Source organism: Ictidomys tridecemlineatus, chromosome 6 (assembly GCF_052094955.1).
Source record: "Ictidomys tridecemlineatus isolate mIctTri1 chromosome 6, mIctTri1.hap1, whole genome shotgun sequence".
NCBI classification, from domain to species: domain Eukaryota; kingdom Metazoa; phylum Chordata; class Mammalia; order Rodentia; family Sciuridae; genus Ictidomys; species Ictidomys tridecemlineatus.
The window spans coordinates 112,941,528-112,963,225 of NC_135482.1; the positions used below are offsets into that span (position 1 = coordinate 112,941,528).

Consider the following 21,698-nt stretch of genomic DNA (forward strand, 5'->3'; position numbering starts at 1 on the left):
AGGCCTATATCTATTAAAGAAATTGAATAAATAATCTCTCATACATAGACATAAAAATCCTGAAGATAAGATCAGCAAATTGAATCCAACATTATTCAATCAGAAGGTACATCATAAGCACATCTCCAATTTACCACTAGTATGATAAACATGACTGGCTCGGAACTTTGGAAGATTTACTCTTGGGGATAGGAGAAGATGAAGGGAGTTATTCATGTGCTGTCCTCAGGAGGGGAAAGAAGGAAAAAGTGGCCTTCTATTTACTGATATAATGTAAGAGAGCCACCAAGCTGCAGGTGCTGATACAATCAATTCTCAGAGAATGGGTGTCAAGTTTCACAAGGTTCTGTTGGGAAGCTCTTCCCATTATGAAGGAGAAATATTGCTCTGTTTTTCTCCATACCTCACCATGATATCATATGATTAAACCAAATCACTTAGAAATGTGTCTTAAGCTTCATGAAAGAAAGTCATAGCTACAGGAACTGTCTTTCCCTTTCACGTTTTCATGTCAACAGCTCAATACTTCTCTACTACTGTGGAGGATGAGTGGAAGATGATTAATTCATCATCTGAACTATACTAATTCGGCTTCTCACCTTAAAAAATGTTACTTACTCAACAGCCTCTCCTGGCTCTGGATATTAAGAACTATACATACTGCTTGTTCTGATATCCATGTGGGCAAGAGTTCGGCAAGAAATGGAATTCGGGGGGCTGGGAATAGCTTGGTGATTGAGTGTTTGCCCAGCATGCATGAGCAGGTTGGTTCCCTCCCCAGCACCACAATAAACAAAAAACAAATAGATGAATAAATAAAATAAGATTAATGGAAACTAGCCTTCAGTTTCCCTAAATAAAGGTTTTGATTTAGGTAGTAGCAAGAAAAACATTTTAAAGTTCCTAAGAAGAGTTCATTCTTTTTCTTACAAGCCAAGACTTACCTTAAAAAGACAGGTAGTTAAAAGACAGCTAGTATGGGTAAAAAAAAAAAAAAAAAAAACAGATGTGCTTACTTACACAACAGCAGAAGAAAGACTACAACAGGTAATAACCAACAACTGGAAACAAAGACCTCAGATAGCATTTGCTACACTGCATCTTGCCTTCTATGTAGGGAATCTGCAATTTTACTTGCTTTTCAGTGAGCAGACAGCACTGTGCTTTCCTGGATCCACATATCCTACCTGTGTTCACAATCAACCTTGATTTTGCCAGTCACAATGAAATGTTTGCAAGATTTGAACTCACTGTACATGTGTGATATATTTGTGTCAAGGGAGAAAATAATTTTTCTTTGTTCCCTACCAGCAGCCACCTTCTACTTCCTGCCAGAACTTGGAGCACTGAGAACACCATTACTCTCTTGTTGAATTTAACACATTAAAACCCCACACCAGATATCTGTAAAAATCCTTTCCCTGGTCATAACACCTGCTTTGTGCTCCTATCTCTCCCTCATGAGTGTCTTGGGCATTTGTGTCCAAAGAATAGTTCTGATGTATGGGCTACCATCCCATTGGCTGGTTGTAGCCCATTCTGAAATAAATATTCACTTGCCAAGAGCTACTAACCACTACAGAGAAGATCCAAATCAAGTTCCACAGCAGATGCACACCTTCTTTAATAATCAGCCCCGATTTTTTGTAGCTGGAAATTTAAAGGTGCTGCAATGCACCTTTAAATTAACAGGTTTCAGCTACAGAGTACCTGCTTGTGGGCAGCAGACAAGTATTAGGTGCCCAGGCTAAAGGATCATGACCTGCAGGGACTAATGACAGCAGATAAACAGAAGCAGGTTGGTTCCTGGAACAATGCAACAGGCATTCAAGGTAAGACTACACCAGACTGAGTCCCTTGGGCTGCCTTACTTTTCCTTCTTTGTGAGCCAGATCACTGGAGTTGGAAGACAAATCTAGAGTACCACACCATTATTCTGTGGCTCTGTTGCACTGGGACTGTCTCATTTCCAAGAGGATTTATCTTGCATCCTGACTTGCTCTGAAAAGCCAGGCAGAATGGCAGAAGAGCCATTCCTGTAACCAACCCATTTCCCCTCATTCCTGAATGTCAAAGCCAACTCATGCTCCCCCTGACTTCTCCTTGACCACCCATCCAAGTGTCTTGGGAAAAATCAACATTCACAATTACAGGAACATTAGGGACCAGGAAACCTGGCAGGAAGGTACTTGAAATTCTGGGGACAGAAAAATCAAGGTATGAAAAGAAAAAGGCAAGGGAAGTGAGGAGTCTGAAGGGGGAAAAGGAAGAAACAGTGATGCCAGGTTTCCAGAGCATCTGTGAGACTGCCAGTTGACAATACCCTGCATGTTTTGTCTCTGGCAGCTGACTGCTGACTCAGATTCTGTGTGCATTCCTTGGCGGTAGAGGGAAGTGCTGGGGAGACAGACAGCCTATGAAGAACATGCAGGAACAGGGTTCATGTTTTTATTTATAACAAGAATGAAAGGTTGCTTTGACTCATAGGTGGTTATGAGAATGCTCAATCTGCAGCTCTTAGAATAGGTGGGTGGTTGTTTGGGGGGGTGAGTGAAAAAAATTATCTTTAAAATTAGAAAAAGGAAAGAAAGACAACAACAAAATAAGAATCACTTACCGACTCAAAAAATAACAAGGCTCAATGGTAAAGTGCCCCCTCCAAAAAAAAAAAAAAAAAAACCCACAAAAACTGTCTGGAATGGGGTTTCTCATCCTCTCTAACTCTACCTCTCAGCTCTGTTTTTCTCACAGCTCTTCAGATAAGGCTCTGGGTACCCAGAGTGAGGCTTCATTTTTCTCTCCTGTCTCTATATGATTAATATACCAGTAGGTATGCAAATCTTTAAATCTTAAAAGGAATCCAAAAAGTGCTCCTTTTCCTAGCCCACTCAGTGAGAGGTGTGACTTGTCTAAATAGATTTTAGAACTATAGTAGGTGTATAGGAATGCTTGTTTTGGAATGCTGTTAGGAGGAAACTTAGTTGAAAACTTCATATTAGATTATTGAGATTCCGTAGTGTTTTGCCACAAAAACAAGGATCCCCAAATCACCAAAATAGTTCTAGACATATTTTTTCTGCAACATGAGCAACTGAGCTGCTATCATTTGATTGCAAACACTGAGATCATGGCTTCAGAGGTAACAAGTTGACTAAATCAAGACTGTCTGGGGTTGGGCACAGTGGCGCACACTTGTAATCCCAGAGACTCAAGAGATTGAGGCAGGAGAATCATAAGTTCAACATAGCCCCAGCAACTCAGCAAGGCCCGTCTCAAAAAATAACAAGGCTCAATGGTAAAGTGGCCCCTCTTTTTAAAAACCCACAAAAATTGTCTGGAATGGGGTTTCTCATCCTCTCTAACTCTACTTCTCAGCTCTGTTTTTCTCACAGCTCTTCAGATAAGGCTCTGGGTACCCAGGAAGCAACTCAAAATACTGAAGGGCAAGTAGTCTTCCTCATGTATTAATTTTCCCCCAATTTTTTAATGGTAACTAACACATACTATAAAATTCCCATCTTAGCCATTTTGTTGTTTGTTTGTCTGTTTGTTTGTTTGTTTAAGACAGACTTCTGTTGTGTTTGTCAAATTGGCCTCCAACTCCTGGGCTCAAGTGATCCTCCTGACTCAATCTCTCAAGTAGTTGGGACTTCAGGCATGTGACACAGAACCTGGATAATCTTAAATCAATTTAAGTATAATAGAATACTGTTAAGTACAATCATAAGGGTGTACAACCATCATTACCATCCAACTCTGTATAACTCCTTTTATGCACAGGGTTCCAATTTCTCCACATTCTCACCAATACTATTTTTCTGTAATTTTTCTTTGTTTGTTTGTTTATTTGTAGATGGACCCAATACCTTTATTTTTAAATTTATTTTTATGGGGTGCCGAGGCTCCAACCTAGTGCCTCACACATGCCAGGCAAGCGTGCTACCACTGAGCTACAACCCCAGTCCTTAGTGTTAGACAGTGTCCATCCTAACAGGTTTGAGGTAGTATCTCACCATACTTTTCATTTGTATTTCCCTAGTGATTTGTAACGTTAAGCATATTTTCATGTATTTACTGGCCACTTGTATAACTTCTTTTGAAAAATGACTATTCAAATGTCATTTGAAATGTCCATTCTTTAACTGGGTTATTTTTATTCTTGTTAAGTTTTAGGAATTCTCTGTATTTGGGGTATTAATTCCTTATCAGATACCTGATTTCCAACCACTTTCTCCCATTCTGTGGTTGTGAAAACTCTATTGATAGTGTCTTCTGATACATCTTTTTAAAATTTTCATGAAACCTAACTTGCTTTTTTTTTTCTTTTGTTGCCTGTGCCTTTGGTGTCATATCCCAAAAAGTCACTGCCAAATTTAATGTTGTGAAATTTCGTCCTATGTGTCCTGGGGTTGGTTCTAAGAGTTTTATAGTTTTAGGTTTTACATTTAGGTCTTTGATCCATTTTGAGTTAATTTTGTGTATGGCATTAAATAAAAGTCCAAATTCATTCTTTTGCATATTAATATCCAGTTTTCTCAGCACCACTTGTTTAAAAGATTTCCCTCTCCCCACTGAATGCTCTCGGCACCTTTGTCAAGTCTTTTGACCATCCATACGTGCAAGGGTATAGTAGTGGGCTCTCTTCCATTGGTCTATATGTCTTTTTTGTTGTTTTTTAAATATGGAATGCTTCATGAATTTGCATGTCATCCTTGTGCAAGGGCCATGCTAATCTTCTCTGTATCATTCCAATTTTAGTATACATGCTGCTGAAGTGAATACTGTATGTCTGTCTTTAAACCAGTACCACATTTTGGATTACTATTTCCTTGTAGTAGTTTTTGAAATCAGGAAACATGAGCCCTCTAGCTTTGTCCTTCTTTTTAAAAACTGTTTTGGCTATTCTGGGTACTTTGAGATTCCACACAAATTAAAAAAAAAATATTAGTTGTAGTTGAACATAATATATTTATTTATTTATTTTAATAATTATTTTTTAGTTGTATTTGGATACAAAACCTTTATTTTATCTATTTATTTTTATGTGGTGCTACAGATCGAACCCAGGGACTCACACGTGCTAGGCGAGTAATCTACCGCTGAGCCACAACCCCAGCCCCCTATTATTTATTTTTATGTAGTGCTGAGGATCGAACCCAACACCTCACATGAGCTGATGAGCACTCTACCGCTGAGCCCCAGTCCCAACCTCGAGATTCCATAGGAATTTTTCTGCAAAACCAAATCAAACAACAACAACAAATCCCTCCAAAAATTGGGATTTAGACAGGGGTGGTACTGACTCTGTATATTATTTTGGATAATACTACATCTTAAGTCTTCTAAACCATGAACATGGAATATGTGCTCAGTTATTTATAAGTTTAATTTCTTTCAGTGATATTTTAGTTTCATTGCATAAGCCTTTCACCTCCTGGGTTAATTTCCAAGTATTTTATTCTTTCTGATGCTATTATAAATGAAATTGTTTTCATAATTTCCTTTTCAGATTATTCACTGCTAAGTATATAAAAATGCTGACTTGCTGAATTCTTGACTTTGCTGAATTCCTGTATTAACTCTAATGGATTTTCTGAGTGGAGTCTCTAGGGTTTCTGCATATAAGAGTGTGTCATCTATGAACAGAGATAATCTCACTTTTTTCCTTTTCTTTGTCTCCCAACACCAGTACTAGGAATTGGACACAAGGTACTCTACCACTGAGCTATTTCCCTAGCCCTCTTCAATTTTTTAAATTTTGCAACAGGATCCCGATGAGCAGCTCAGGCTTGTCTCAAGCTTGCAATCCTTCTGCCTCAAATTCCCAAGTAGCTGAGATTACAGGTATGAGCCACCATGCCTGGCTCACTTTTTCCTTTTCAGTGTAGATATTTTTTCTTGCCAAACTGGTTTGGCTAAACTTCCAGAGCAGTTTGGCATATTAAACAGAAGTGGCAAAAGTGGGCATCCTTGCCTTGTTCCTGATTTTAAGAGGAAAAGCTTTCTGTCTTTACTATTGAGTATGATTGTTTGCCATAGGTTTTACATATACTGCTTTTATTAAGTAGAAGTCATTTCCTTCTATTCCTAGCTTTTGAGTGTTTTTATGAAAGGGTGTTTAATCTTCAATGTTTTCATGTTTCAGTATGTCTTATATTCTCAGATCTTTTCTTTTTCATGCTATTTACCATCAAACTCATCTGCAGCGCAAAACTAATCCCCACCCCAACCCTGTGTCTATTCCTTCTTTCTATGCACCTATTCTTTATTAATATAGTAGTAGTCTTCATCTACACCTGCCATTCTTCAAGGACTATTTAAATGTTTCTCTTCTCCACTAATAGTGAGTTTTCTTAGGGAAGGGATCAGGTCTTTGTAGTTATAGTCTGACTTGTAACAGAACTGTACTATGTTTCTATTGAATCACTGAGGAAAAGATGGAGTCTAGTTTCTCTTGAAGGACCAGTCTGGTGGACAAACATTAGCCTGTGTGACTGGGGAAGATGAAGGAGAACTAAATAGATGTTATAGATAAGCTTTCTCGTGTGCTACCCAAAAGTGGTACCTAATAAATCGAGTCACCTGGAAAGTCAATGATATTCTGTGAGGATCAACTAGCAAGAATGTGGCACTTTATAATGAATCCTCAATCCACTTCATCCTGGCCTCTGAACTGATCCTTTCTAGAGGTTTCCAAGAAGAACCTGAATCATACGACATCTAGGTTCTCAGCCAAGTATCTAATTCTGAAAGGCAGTAGTATGGCCTTAGCCCATATGTTTTGTCTCTTCGAACTTTTTAATTCTACTCTTTCAACCAATGTCTTCACTAAAACCAACACATCTACACAACTGAGTAATGACATGAGTCAAAACCAAATTGACCTCTGTCTTGTGGTTCTATTGCTGAGACACACATTAAACTGTCCAAATCAGAACGATACATCCAATAAACACAGTTGCTAATGCTAATACCCATGCCTGCCCAAAATAACCCACAAAAACAATTAGAAGGAACTGTCGCACATACCTTAATCCTAGCTACTACAGAAGTTGAAGTAGGAGGATCCCAAATTTGAGCCCAGCTTGGGCAACTTAGTGAGACCCTGCCTCAAAATAAAATAAAAAGGGCTGGGCTGTGCTCAGTGATTGAGAATTTTCTTGTTCAGCATGTATGAGGATCTGGGTTCAATTCCCAGTACCACAACCATCACCACCATCATCACCACCACCATTATCATCATCCACCTTAAGATCTCATGTCTTATAATTAAGCTTCCTCACCTATAAAATTTTTAAAAATCCATAAAATCATAGTGTTTTGTGCAAATTAAGTAATGAATGTAAAATGGTTAGTGTACCAGACCCATAGCAAGGCCTAGTCAATGATGGATGGCACTGCTGTTTTACCTAGCAGTTCATAAATAAATCTCAGCAACAAAAAATGATAGTCTAAATACATGGCTACTCTATATAACAGAAATAGATCTCAATTTTGTTTTTTGAAGGAAAGAAAAACATTTCACAATTTTATTCCATCATCACTCTCCATTCTCCCTTAGAACTGTTCTACAAGGTATGGTAATGGCATGGTGAGGCAGGGGCTAAAGGATTAAGATCTGTCAGTGAGTTTCTGTCACACTTAAATGTTAAAACAAGGCAGGTAGAAGGACTTCCTCAGTAATGACAAGATAGTTACTAGGTATCAGAGCCATGCTTTACATGATCTTCACCAATGCTGTGAGATTAATCTATTACCTCCATTTTGCAGAAGGGGAAACTGCAGCTTAAAGAAGTTTAAAGGTCACAAAACAAGATGGAAGTAGCATAGCCATGCTTTAGGTTCATACCTGCCTACTCTGGAGACTAAGTCCTTAGTCATAAAACAAAACACTTAAGAATACAGATTGAGAAATGAAAGCCCATCAATACATGCTCCCAGCTTCTGCCTGAGAGCAGAAACTTGCAGGTATTGAGATGGGCACAGGTGTGCAATATATAATTCCTTTTCTTCTCACAATTTATTACTGCATCTGTTCCTTTGAAATAGAATCCTTTCACAAATGGAAGATATAACAGCCTGGTTTCATAGGAATTTTTTCTATTGACTGATGATGAAAGCCTAAATGACTAAAATAGTAATAACACAAGCTTTATCAGTCTGCATTCTTTAGCAGGCTCTAACACCCCAGCCATCAGTGACACCTTTAAGGAATCAATTACAAAGCTCGCTTTCTTTCTTACTTTTTTGGTGGTGCTGGGGATTGAAGTCAGGGCCTTGTGCATGCTAGGCAAGCACTCTACCATTTGAGATATACCCCCAGTCCCCTACCCTTTTTCTTTCTTTCATTTTCTTTTGTACTGAGGATTTAAGCCAAGGGCACTTTACCATTGAGCCTTATCCCCAATCCTTTTTTCCATTTTTTATTTTGAGAGAGGGCCTCACTAACCTGCTAAGGGCTTCACAATTGCTGAGGCTGACCTTGAACTTTGTGATCCTCCTGTCTTATAGGCTTGAGCCACTGCATCCAGCAATCACAAAGTATTTTCTAATCAACTAACATAATAAGGAGGTGAACCTACCTACCATCAAATGTACAGAGCTGAGTTATGGTGAGACTAAAAGACCAGCAACTTCCTGCCCCACTATCCTGAAAACATTGCTAGGATGGGATGGGGGTGGTGGGGAATGGGCCTTGACAAGGGAGAAAGCCTCATTGAGGATGTGGTGAAACACAACCAAAGGAGAATCCTACAAAACCTGTTCTTTGCAAGGCCAGGCGCTAATCTCACTCAGCACTGTGTACCCAGTTTCAGGTACATGGCAGGTGCACAGTGAAGTTCTGCTGAATGAAGGGCTGCCAAATCAGCTACACTATTGCACACTTAGGAAGCTGGCTGACTGGCTGGCTAGCCGGCAGGCTGTACAGGGAGACCTTGAGGGCCTTTGTAGCATAAGTGCTCCCAGAACAGCAAGATTCCAGCAGTCCAAAGAGATATAAATACACCGTAAAGATTATTATAGAGTCCTTGGAAGAAATGCAGGGTCCCATAAAGGTACCCTGCCATAATAACCTCCCTCTCTCTGGGACAGACTTTAAAATGCTTTCCTAACACTCAAATGGCAAGAGGTTAAACTGGAATAGATCTGGGGGTTTCTTTTTCAGTTGTTTAGTCTGCCTGTTACCACTGCCATGGAATCACACAAAATATCATGGTCAGGGCTGGAGCTGGAGCTCAGTGGTAAAGCACTTGTCTTGCATTTGTAAGGCACTGGGTTCGATTCTCAGCACCACATAAGAATAAACAAAGATACTGTGTGTTCACCTACAATTAAAAATATATTTTAAAAAATATCATAGCAAAGTTAGATAGCATTCTTCCCGAAGCTCCTATCATTAATCCATGGCTACACCCATCTTGTCTGCTTTCCTCCTATGACAAAGAACAGACGACCATCTTGACATCTACCTAAAGCTACCCTCTCTACCTGTGTACCTGACTCCATTCCTCCCTCATTTAGCCACAATGCCTCCTCTATTGGTCCCTTTCTTCTGCATCAATCCTTTCCTTCATACCACAGAACCATTCCTATCCCTGTTAGTACTATCATCTTTAATAACTCAGTCATGCTTTTTCTCCCACTCTCTTTTGAACTACAACCATTAGACCTTGTTCTTACTACTCCACAGAAATATCCATTAGGTCCTGAATGACTTCCACATTGTCAAATTCAATGGTCAATTCCCGTTTTCCCCAGTCTGTTCACAGCATGAGTCACAGCTGACCCCTTCCATTCTCAGACTCTAGGACACTTACTCTTCATCCTGTAGGATACCTACTCTCCATCCTATTGTGTAATTCATCCAGGACTTCTCATCTCAGTCAGTATAAAAACAACACTTCTACAATAGCCTACGAGGGTTTCACAAACTCTTTTTTTTTTTTTAAAGAGAGAGCGCGAGAGAGAATTTTTTAATATTTATTTTTTTAGTTTTCGGCAGACACAACATCCCTTTTTTGTATGTGGTGCTGAGGATCGAACCCGGGCCACACACATGCCAGGCGAGCGCGCTACCACCTGAGCCACATCCCCAGCCCACAAACTTTTTCCTCTCATGCTTTTTTGTATATTTGAAAACTACTGACTCAAAAAAATAGTCAACTATATGAAAACTTAAAACTGAGAAAAAGCTTCAGTATTTATTAATTCACCTTAAAATATTTAACTATTACATATTTTTAACATTATTCACATATTTTATGGGGCAAAAAAGCCACCAATTATTTTCCAAAATAGAAACTTAGTGAGAAGAGTAACACTGTTTCACATTTTTGCAAATCTTTTTAATGTATGGTTTAAGAGGACAGCTGGGTTTTCCTGTTTCTGCATTCCCAAATGTTGTAACATCACACATCATGCAGCCTCTAAATAACACCATCTTGGTATTATTATGAAACCAGTTTTGAGCTTATGAATCAAATAAAAAGACCCTAGGTGAGCTTCTCTGGGATCTGCACCCTTACCACCACCCCCACCTCTTTTTTTACTGCTACCCTAATCCTTGCCTCCAGCATACTTCTTGAAACCAAAGGAAAAGTTAAAAAGAAGGCTTAAAGCTGGGTGCCATAACAATTAACTATTACTCAGGATGCTGAGGTACGAAGACCTAAGTTCAAGGTCAGCCTAAGTAACTTTGCCACACCCTGTCTCAAAAAATAAAAAGAGCAGGAGACACAGCTCAATGGTAGAATGCCCCAAGGTTCAATGGCCAATAAATCCCTCCCCCAGAGGAAGTTAAAAAAAAAAAAAAAAAAAGACTTAAGGAGCTGGAGTTGTGGTTCAGTAGTAAAGTGCTTCTCTTGTATGAGCAAGGCGCTGTCAGAGCAACAGTAACAAAAACAACTTGGTATTGGCTTGTTGATGAATGGTACAGAATAGAGGACACAGAGACAAACCCACATACAGTTATCTCATATTAGACAAAGGTGTCAAAAACATATATTGGAGAAAGGAACAAATGGTGTTGGGAAAACTGGAAATTCATTTCCAATAAAATGAAATTAAGCCCCTATCTCTCACCATGCACAAAACTCAACTCAAAGTGGATCAAGGACCTAGGAATTAAACCAGAGACCCTGTGCCTAATAGAAGAAGACGTAGGCCCAAAACTTTATCATGTTGAATTCCTTAATAAGATTTCCTTATAACACAAGAAATAAAATCAAGAATCAACGAATGAGATGAATTTGAAATAAGAAGCTTCTTCTCAGCAAAAGAAACAATCAGTGAGGTGAATAGAGAGCCTACAGAACGGGAGCAAATTTTTACCATAAGCACATCAGAGCACTAATCTCTAGGATATATAAAGAACTCAAAAATCTTAACACCAAAACAAACAAACAAACAACATCAAAAAAGAAACAAATAACCCAATCAATAAATGGGCCAAGGAACTGAACAGACATTTCTCAGAAGATGATATACAACCAATCAACAAATATATGAAAAATGTTCAACATCTCTAGCAATTAGAGAAATGCAAATCAAAACTACTCTTAAGATTTCATCTCGAACTCTAGTTAGCAGCTATTAAGAATACAAACAACAATAAATGTTAAAGAGGATGTGGAGAGAAAGGCACACTCATACATTGCTGGGGGGACTGCAAATTGGTGCAACCAATATGGAAAGCAGTATGGAGATTCCTTGGAAAACTTGGAACAGAACCACCATTTGACCCAGCTATCCCACTGCTTGGTTTATACACAAAGGACTTAAAAACAGCATATTATAGTAACGAAGCCATATCAGTGTTTATAACAGCACAATTCATAATAGCTAAATTGTGGAACCAACTTAGATGCCCTTCAGTAGATGAATGGATAAAGAAACTGCGGAATATACACACAATGGAATATTAATCACATTAAAAGAGAATAAAATCATGGAATTTGCAGATAAATGGATGGAGTTGGAGACTATTATGCTAAGTGAAGTAAGCCAATCCCCAAAACCCAAATGCCGAATGTTTTCTCTGATATGGGGATGCTAATCCATAATGGGATGCGGGGGAGCCTGGGAGGTATGGAGAAATTTTATATAGGGCAAAGGGGCAGGGAGGAGATTGGGGGAGGTAGGAAAGAAAGTGAAATGAGATGGACATCATTACTCCAAGTATATGTATGAAGACACAAATGGTGTGACACTACTTTGTGTACAACCAGAGACATGAAAAACTGTATTCTATATATATACTCTGAATTAAAATGCATTCTGCTGTCATATATAACAAATTAGAATTTTTTTTTTTTTTTAAAAAGGCTACCAGGGATTGAACTCAGGGGCACTCAACTATTGAGCCACATCCATAGCCCTATTTTGTATTATATTCAGAGACAGGGCCTCACTGAATTGCTTAGTGTCTCTCCTTGCTGAGGCTAGCTTTGAACTTGCAATCCTCCTGTCTCAGCCTCCGGAGCTGCTGGGATTACAGGTGTGTTCCACTGTGCCCTGCCAGAATATTCTTTCGTAAGGGCAAATATGATCCCCATTTCAGCCTTTCACTAACTTCAGGAAATAATCCAAATCCTCAGCAAGTTTCAAAAGGTACCTCAAGACCTAGCACCAGCCTTATTTCCTAAACTTCCAAACACAAACTTTTTTTTTTCCAGTCATATTCTCCAGGACATATATACTCCTATGAGTTTCCTCACCTTTGCTCACATCATTGTGAGCTTAGTGTAAGTCACTCCTCTCTTGTCCTCTGTAGACTCCTTGTCATCATTCCAGACTCCACTGAAATGACTCCACTTATCCTCCCTCACACCAGGCAAATCTAACCACTTCTCCCTCTTCATTCCATCTCACCTCCCTCTCAATACTTGCCACTTTCTCTGGATCCATGTCCTTGTCTTTGTACCCTTTAGCTTATGAAGCTCTATTCAGTAGGAAGAAGAGTTCAGGTTTATACTTGCACTTAATTGCAGGTGAGCAGGTGCCAGGAAAGAAGGAAAGGAGGGAAAAAAAAAGAAAACAAACACAAGGCTTACCTGGGCCACAACGTTTAATGTTACGGAACTATAAAAAAGTAGAAAAGGCATTTGAGTGATGATTATTAGTATGTTATTAACTTGTTGATTGAGGAGGTGAGAGAAGGCAAGGAAGTGACCAAAGTTGAGTTCCCTAAGGCATCTCTGTATGGTTTCTAATAATGAAAAGGATAGTATTTACCTTTTTCAGACACCAGAGGATCTCTAAGTCACTGGTATTGTGATTTTGAAGTTCCCAAGGGTGAGACAGGTTATGGGGAAGCCCAACAGGCTTCTTGGGAGATGAAAACAGTGAATAAAGGAGAGAAGGTAAAAGTAAACACTCTGGGAAGGCTGGCTGTGGTGAAAAAGAAGCCAGTACAGGAAGACTGACAGCTAACAAAGAAAAGTGCCTCTATTCTCTAACAAGGTTGAGGTAGATGTGCGCCCCCCACCTCTACTCCATGTACCAAGAAAACTGACTGAATCTGTCTTGGTTCCAGGGATCAGCAGGGAAGGAGCAGGGAGAGGTGCTAGCTTGCCTCAGTCTGGCTGGGCACAATTCAGGAGCCACTTGTCAAAAGAAAGGAATTTTATTTTTAGAACCATACCACACAGCTCTTCAGGAATTCCCTCAGAGCCCAACTGCCACCACAGGCTTCCCACAAGCCTCTCCACCTCCTGCTCTTGAGGCCGATTGGCTGGGTAGTGTGGGCGGAGAAACAGCCCAATGAGCATCACCGCAGAGGAGCCAATCAGTTGGCAGCTAGAAGTTTGCTGGGGCTGCTGTGAGCCAATCATCAGCTGGGAGCTGGAAGTTTGCTGGGGCCCCTTCAGCTGTGGCTCTCAACACTAGCTAACTGCAGGATCATGACTTTTTCCAACTATTTTCATGAAGGAAATCTTAAGTTATTCTCTCCAGAGCAGAAATAAACCTAGAGGGCTGACCCTAACCCAGCTCAGAACTGAAGGAGATCATCATTCAGTGTGAAGTCAGAGATGCATTTGGAAAGAAATCAAGGGAGGGGAGAGTTCAGCTGTATACCCTTTTGTCATTTGCCATAGTGGCTTTGTGGTTGCTCTTGATGTATTCCTACTTCTCCCTTGGGATATTCTTTTTCCAAGCCAGGCTGTACACAGAAGGAAGCAGATGTCCTGTGCTAAGGCTGAGTGTGTTAGGATGGGGTCCAGGAATGGTACTCATTTCTAAGAAGTCTGGCTTTATACTGGGAAGTTGTAAACCTTTAGTCTTCTAGCCATTTCTAATTATTTTACTCCTTGCTTCTTTTGATTACTTTCTACATGAAAAGATAAATTGAGAGCTTTGGGCAAGATCAATCGCACGACATGAAACATCTGTAAAATCCTACAGCCCCACGGATTCCATCAATTAAGACGCCTATGCACTGACGTTCTCTAGGTCAAAGCAGCTTTTCCGGAAACTTCATATCATTTCTTTGATAACTGATTTAGCAAATTATTAGGCTTGGAGTCACAGCCCATTACTTCACACTGGGTAGATGAAAATATTCAGCTGTCAGGAGGGACAGTGTCTTTTTGAAGGTTTGGGTGACATGGATTTGATCCTCTGTGCTGAAAATCAGTCCTGGTGGAGGGATTCGTGCAACTACACAGACATTGTTGGAGGAGGGATACCAAGAAAATGTAAAAAGACTATTTTCACTTTTATTTGTGAAGTATTACTCTCACCAATAGTTATTTATTAAAAATATTCTAAGTTTTCAGGTCTCTAGGCCAAGCCTGGTTGGGTGCAGAGGTAAAATGACTGTGACCTGCTCTGAGTTTCCCTCATCTTAAGTAAATTGGCAGCAACAAATAAAAATAACTCCTCTCTTCAGTCAGTCTCCTAAACCCCACTGAACCATCATTGTCATCAGGTGGGTGTTATTAAAAATTTCCTCCCGGGTCATCACAAAAGTGTTCTAAAACTAGGTTGTGGTGACTATTACACAGTTGGCAGATTTCCTAAAATAATTGATTTGCACACTTAAAATGGTTGAATGTATCATAATTTATACCTTCTATTTATTGGTGCTGGGGAATCACATCATGGGCCTCACACATGCTAGATTAGCACTTGACCACTGAGCTATATCCTCAGTCCTTAAATTATACCTTAATAAAGGAACATCCCTCCAGTCCTCAGCACCATATAATCTCTCTTATCCAGCCAGAAACCCTGCTCTGTCTAGGTCAGGAATCTGGCATAGCCCATGTATGGCTCCTTTCCCCTTCCTCGGCTCAGGGTTTCCAGCATCTAGTATGGTTAGAGTACCTACTAGGATTAAACCAAGCCCATTTCTGTTTCTGACCAGAAGTGATGAAGTTTGAAGGCACTCTAGAACTCTAGGATCCAGAGGCCAATTAGTTTGCAATTATTGGGATCCCGTGAACACCCCACTCTCTTCCTTGCTATTTGGCCAAATTTATCGCGCTGCTAACACCCAGGTTATAGGTAAACAGAAAATTTCAGTGAAACTAAAATCTCGCGGGCCTTTCTCAAAGTAGAAAAGGAGATTTCATCTAATGGTTAAGTAGTAATTTCAGTTGTCTGTACATTCTCCAACCTTTTTCTTTTTGGTACTGGAGATTGAACCCAGGGACAGTTAACCACTGAGCCACATCCCCAAGTTCTCACTAAGTTGCTTAGCGCCATGCTAGGTTGCCGATACTGGCCTTGAACTCGTGATCCTCCTGCTTTAGCCTCGAAGTTGCTGGGATTACAGGCATATTTTGACTGAATTCTTTCCCTACATTATCAACATGATTGAGAAAGAAGTAACATATTTTTCTTGCCTTCACCCCAAATGCCTGTCTGTCCAGTTGGATTGCAATGATATGAAACAAGTTAGTTTTACTTTTTGTTATGGACCTTCTCTTGAGGAGACACTAGCTCCCTTGATGACAAAAAACTTTTCTGCCTTCACTGTTGTATGCCTGCTTTTGTCACCTAGGTTATTAATAAACAGATGAGCATTTGTTAATAGGGATTGAAGCCCAATAGGAATGAAGGCTGTCGCTCTACAGAAATGTTTATTAAATCCCTGTTGCCCTCACGCTGTGGTGGAGATGCTCTGGGGATTCTGGTTAGATTTCTTCTGAGATACAGTGTTGCTTAGTTAAGGCCCTTTGACAAAATCTATGGTATTTAGTATCTGAATCAAATTACTTGACTTGAACAGAATGCATTTGCTTTTCCTGTCCCCAAGTAAGCATTATGTCTAAAGGTGGCATATTTATTTAATCTTGACTGGAACCAGGTGCTTAATTGGGGAAATGTACCCAGGTCAGCCTGGTCATGCTTGGCATATCATGGCCTTGAATTGTGCAATCTGACTGCAAGTGCAAAAGCTGTTCAGAAGCTCATGAGAGGGCAGGTGGCATCCTTTGGGTGCCTTTCCAATATGGATGGCCTTCCAGAGGGAGACCTGTCTTAGCCACAAGTGATGAGAAGGTCATAGCAATAAACAATACTTTCTAAAATCCTCTAGGGAATATTTGGGTTCTCTCAGATTTTAGGTTTCAGTACACAGAACAAGCCAAAATCTTTACCTTCTGTATACCACAGCCAGCAGGTCAATTAGCAGTACTCCTATGCCTGTGATAAATTAGACAAGGGTTTTTAGAAAAATCAAATGGCAGGCCAAGGACTACTTGTAACTTGAAACTACTGCCAGACCAGAAAAAAGATGCCTGAAGCAGTACTGAGCCTCTTGGCCATCAGGTGTTGCATTTTAGGACAGGTACCTGTGGAATATACCCTCTATACCTGTGGAATATATCTCTTTCAATGCTGCCTAATCTTTTTGGTGCTGAATTAAGTGGGGAATAATAAATCTTCTATAGTAAAACTTTGGTAGGTTGCTAGCTTTGAGCCCAGAGCAGCTGAAATTTTGAAGCCCAAAGAGCTCAAGGCAGTTGATTTTTGGCAAATGGTTTTTGGGAGAAAAAAATTAAAATTCTGGCTATACTTCATTCAGTATGGTCCTGGTCCAGTGTTAGAGGGGATTGAGGGGTCATCTGTAGGGCAGAGGGTAATATCAGAAGAGAGAAGTTGCAGGCTATGAACTTTCAAGACCCTGTCAGAGCACAGTTTGGGGAATTTGCAACATTCCTTACGAATAAGAAGAAAAGCTTATTTTTATTTCCTTTCCTTTAATTCTTCATTTCCAAATAGATGTGCCTGTCCCTTGTGAAAGAATCTGGGATGCTGCTGCAGGAGTGATCATGGGTGCCATCAGAGCTCAACAGGAATCAGACTAGACTGAAAGTAGGCCTTGAGAAGCACCAGATCCAGAGGAAACTTCTGTTTCCTTGATAAAGTTATGCCTAAGTCCTACCAGACTCTAAGCTCCCAGGTGACTGCAAGCTTCTCTCAGTTGGGTTGCAATTTCAGTAGTTAAGGGTGCCAGACTCACAATGTACATTCAGATCTTTATGGAATGAATTGAGGTTTTTTGTTTTTTGCAGTTCTAGAGACTGAATCCAGGGCCTAGCACATGCTAGAAAAATAAATACTCTAGCACTGAGTTATAGTCACAGCCCCTTTAATTGCCCAGACTAGCCATGAATTTGGGATCCTCCTGCCTCAGCCTGCCATGTAGCTGGGATTATAGGTGTGTGCCCACCACACCCAACTACTAAAGTTTTGGTTTATGGAATGTACTTTGAGTGCTCAATATGAATGTTTTATTTTAAAAACAGGTGTCTTTACATAGTTTATTTTGTATAATATAGTGCAGTGAACACAGTCATCTACTGAAGTAACACTAATTGATGTAACATATAGCCAGCACTGTTGGGAAAAACTGTTATACATGTCTTCTTCACACAGTATATCATAGACACCTAATATAGTGAACACATTCGTTCACTGAAAGAAAACTATTCTGATCCACATGTACAAGCAATAACACCTTATACGAATGTGATTCCCCATAATGTAGCTCACATTCTTTGAATACCTTCATTCACTGCTGGAACAAATGGAATTTTTAAAACTTCTTTTGATAAACTTTTTTAAAAAGCATAGAATACTTGTTGGTTCAATATTTTGTTTTTAAAATTGTGTACAAATTGGGTTGTTAACTTCCAAGCCTACATTATATTAATTCTCTGAGAATGGTTCAGAAAATAATTACATTTTCTTCAAAGATTTCCTTCTACAAACAAACCTAAAACTTCACCTGTTCTCTGCTTCAGAAGGAATAACCTCCTTTAAAACCAAAGGAGTATACATTCAAAATAGTTTTTAAAATTTTGTATAACCATAAGAGGAAAAAAAACCCAGCAATTACTATATGAAAATTAGGCAAAAGATTTTCACCAGGCAAATTCACCAGAGAACATTCAAATAACCAAAAGCATATGAACAGGTGTTCAACATATTAGTCATCAGGAAAATGTCTATCAGAGACATAGTAAGATACTACTACATAAATCATGAGAATGACTAAAATTACAGACTGACAGCACCTGGAGTAGGCAATGAGTGGGAAGAGAAACTGTCAGATAATGAGAATATAAACTTGTATAACCACTTTGGGAAAGTGTTTAGCTAAATGTCTATGCTGACCAAAGGGCAACTACATGAATGTTGCTTTCAGTTTTATTCATAATACTCCAAAACTGGCAACTGAACAAATGACCAACAATAGCCAAATGATAAATAAGTTGAAGTTATAGTCACACAATGGAATACCATACAGAAGTAAAAAGGAATAAACTATAGCAATCCACATGGTATTGGTACAAGGACTCCTCTCAAAAGCCATGATGCTTAAGTCCCTTGTATCAAAAGGCACAGTATTTGCATAATTTACACATATCCTCCTGTATCCTTTAAATCATCTCAATACTACTTATTTATCATACCCAATACAATGAAAATGCTATGCAAATAGTTCTTACACTATATTGGCTAGGGAACAAAAATTAAGAAAAAAATCTGTACATATTCAGTACAAAAACAAATTTTAAACAATATTTCAATCTGTGGTTGGTTGAATGTGTGGATATGGAGCCCATGGATACAGAGGGCCCACTGTGCTGTTGACATGCAACCATATAGATGAAATTCATAGCAAAAGAAGGCAGATACAAAAAAGAACATATTGCATAATTTCATTCATAGGAAGGTAAGGAACAAACAAAACTCAAAACTATGGTACAGAAGTCAGTCAGGGCTGGGGGTGTAGCTCTGTAGTAGGGCGATCCCCTAAGCATATGCTAAGCCCTGGATTCTATCCCCAGCACTGGGAAGTGGGGGTCCAGTCCAAACAATGGTTACCTGAGTGGGGCAGGATTGGGGGACTTTGGGTTCCTGACCTGGATGTGGTGCTGTGTCAACTTGATTAAGCTGGTTGCTGTCTCCCAGGATCCCCAGATAGAATTCTCAGTTAGAGCTAGCCAAAAAAAGAACTTCAGTGGATGGGGATGTAGCTCATGCTAGAGCACTTGCCTCACATGCATGAGGCACTGGGTTCGATTCTTAGTACCACATAAAAATAAATAAAGATATTGTGCATCTACAACTTAAAAACAAACTTCCCTAAAGTTTGGAAGGAGAAACTGAAGCTGCTGCCTTTACTCTTCTGAAAGCCTGAGTGGTCAAATATGGGAAAGGATAGAGATATAAATAGATGCCTGGAAGATTCCAGCTTGTCCTTGTTCTCCTCTATACTGCACCCAGCTCCTCTTTCTCACAGCTCACCCACCAAAACCCTGGCCCACCACCAGATACTTGGCAGTAGACCAAACTGTCCACTAGCTCCCCAGAGGCAGTGGCTGCCCACAGAGTTCTCCAGGAGCTCACTTTCAGTATCTTCACTTCAGTAGCAGACATGCTTGGCTTCTCAGATTTTCTGTAAGCTCGGACTTGCCCACCTGTTCTAGTACTACAGTCAGACTAGTTAGGGACTACTCTTTGACCTCCTAACCTTCCCATCTGGAGACTCATTTTCCCACTACATCTGGTCATGTAAGGACTAATTCTTATAATATCTCCTTTATCCCTGAGATTCATGGGCTCAGTCCCCTGACTCAACCCTGTTAGACAGGCACAGAATTTACATATGCAAAAATTCAAGTTGTATACCTTAGATCTGTACTCTTTACAGAACATATATTATACTGGAAGGAAAGGAAGGAAGGGAGGGAGGGAATCTTTTAAGTGTCTTGGGAGTACAGCAATCTGAGAGATACCCAGCAGCCTATGAGTGGAATCCACCCTAAGCCTCACATACTAAGGAAGAATCCAACACCATACTACTTGGCATAAGATCTGGCAGACAGCTGGGAGCTCAATAGGGTGAGGCTTCTGACCAGAGCCAGGGTTGTGTGCTTTATAAATAGCAAATATGATACAAGCTCCCTTCCTGGCAAGCTCTCAACTCCCTGGAACCAAGTTCTGTAGTCCACAATGAGTTTTCTCTTTTGAAGGGACAGAGTAGCCAAATTCAGAGTACAGGGTCTCAAGAGCAGAAAGGGGCATAAAAGGGAGGACAGAGATTTCATAAAGGCTGTGGCATTTAGAACATGCATTCTAGTGGTGCTGTACCATTCTCAGATGCAGACAATCCTCTGGATCCTTTGCACAAGAACAGATCTACAAAGCAGCTGCTTTCCAGGCAGAAGACCAACATGTCTTCACATCATACAGCAAATTATTTACTCAGTACATAATCTTCATTAGGTCCTATACTTGGCACTAAATTTACATTGGTGAATAAAAACAGATTGCCTGCCCCCAGGAGCTCACTGTCTATTGGAAAATACACCCAATAAATAAGCAAACTAGCTATAATTGCAAAATATAGAGCTAGGAAAGAAATGCATAGGTTTACAAAGAATAATGGGAGAAGCCCCAAAACAAGTTGGTCATAGTAACTTTTCTAAGCAGGGAACTTAAAAGGAAAGGTTTGAGGTGTAAGAGAGAACAGTATGTATTCATGTTGAAACCTTTCACAGTTTTCTTCTCTAGCTGATTCTTAAAGCCATCGTCCTCTACAATAGTACAGTGACATCTTCCCACCATCCCCAGTCCCTCTACATATGGTGGTGGCATTTCATGCTTCTCAAGGCACTCTTACGTATATTATCCCATTGTTACTCCCACGATTTTTTCTTTTTTGGTGTAGTGCAGTAGATTGAACCTAAGGCTTGTGCATTTGAGGCAAGCACTCTATGAACTGAGCTATATCCCCAGCCCTAGTACTCCCATAATTCTATGAGCATGGAAGGCAGATACCAATGTTTCCTCTTGACAGATGAGCAAACAGGAGTCAAGAGAAGTGAAATGATTTGTCCCAAGTCATATAGCAAGCTACCAATGGTATTTGGTTAAGTGGCAAATTCTCTGCATTTCCTCCCTCGGTGTGTGTTTTCTTGTTTGTTTGTTTGTTTTTAATATCACTGCTATCCCTAACTCTTTTACTATAGATATTTTTGGGGACCTACAGTTCTCCAAGGATAATAATTTTAAATTGGATAATGCCAGAGTTCTAGCTTTCCCCCACCTACTTCAGTCCTACATTACAAAAAAAAAAAAAAAAAAAAAGGATTGCTCTCAAAAATAGATTGCTAAATTCACCACATCCCACAGTGATTTCTATAATGGCATCAATAAAGTTTAATTATTCTCTAGTA

At 39.7% G+C, this 21,698-nt stretch overlaps 1 protein-coding gene and 1 non-coding gene across 9 annotated transcripts in view; both read right to left on the reverse strand.

Annotated features, from left to right (window-relative positions):
• Window positions 1-21,698, reverse strand: part of Mical3 (microtubule associated monooxygenase, calponin and LIM domain containing 3) — a 216,196-nt gene that overhangs the window by 120,441 nt on the left and 74,057 nt on the right. The window lies entirely within an intron of this gene.
• LOC120888835 (U6 spliceosomal RNA) lies at window positions 4,676-4,780 on the reverse strand. The gene has a single exon (XR_005732506.1). It is a non-coding gene; the product is annotated as a U6 spliceosomal RNA (small nuclear RNA).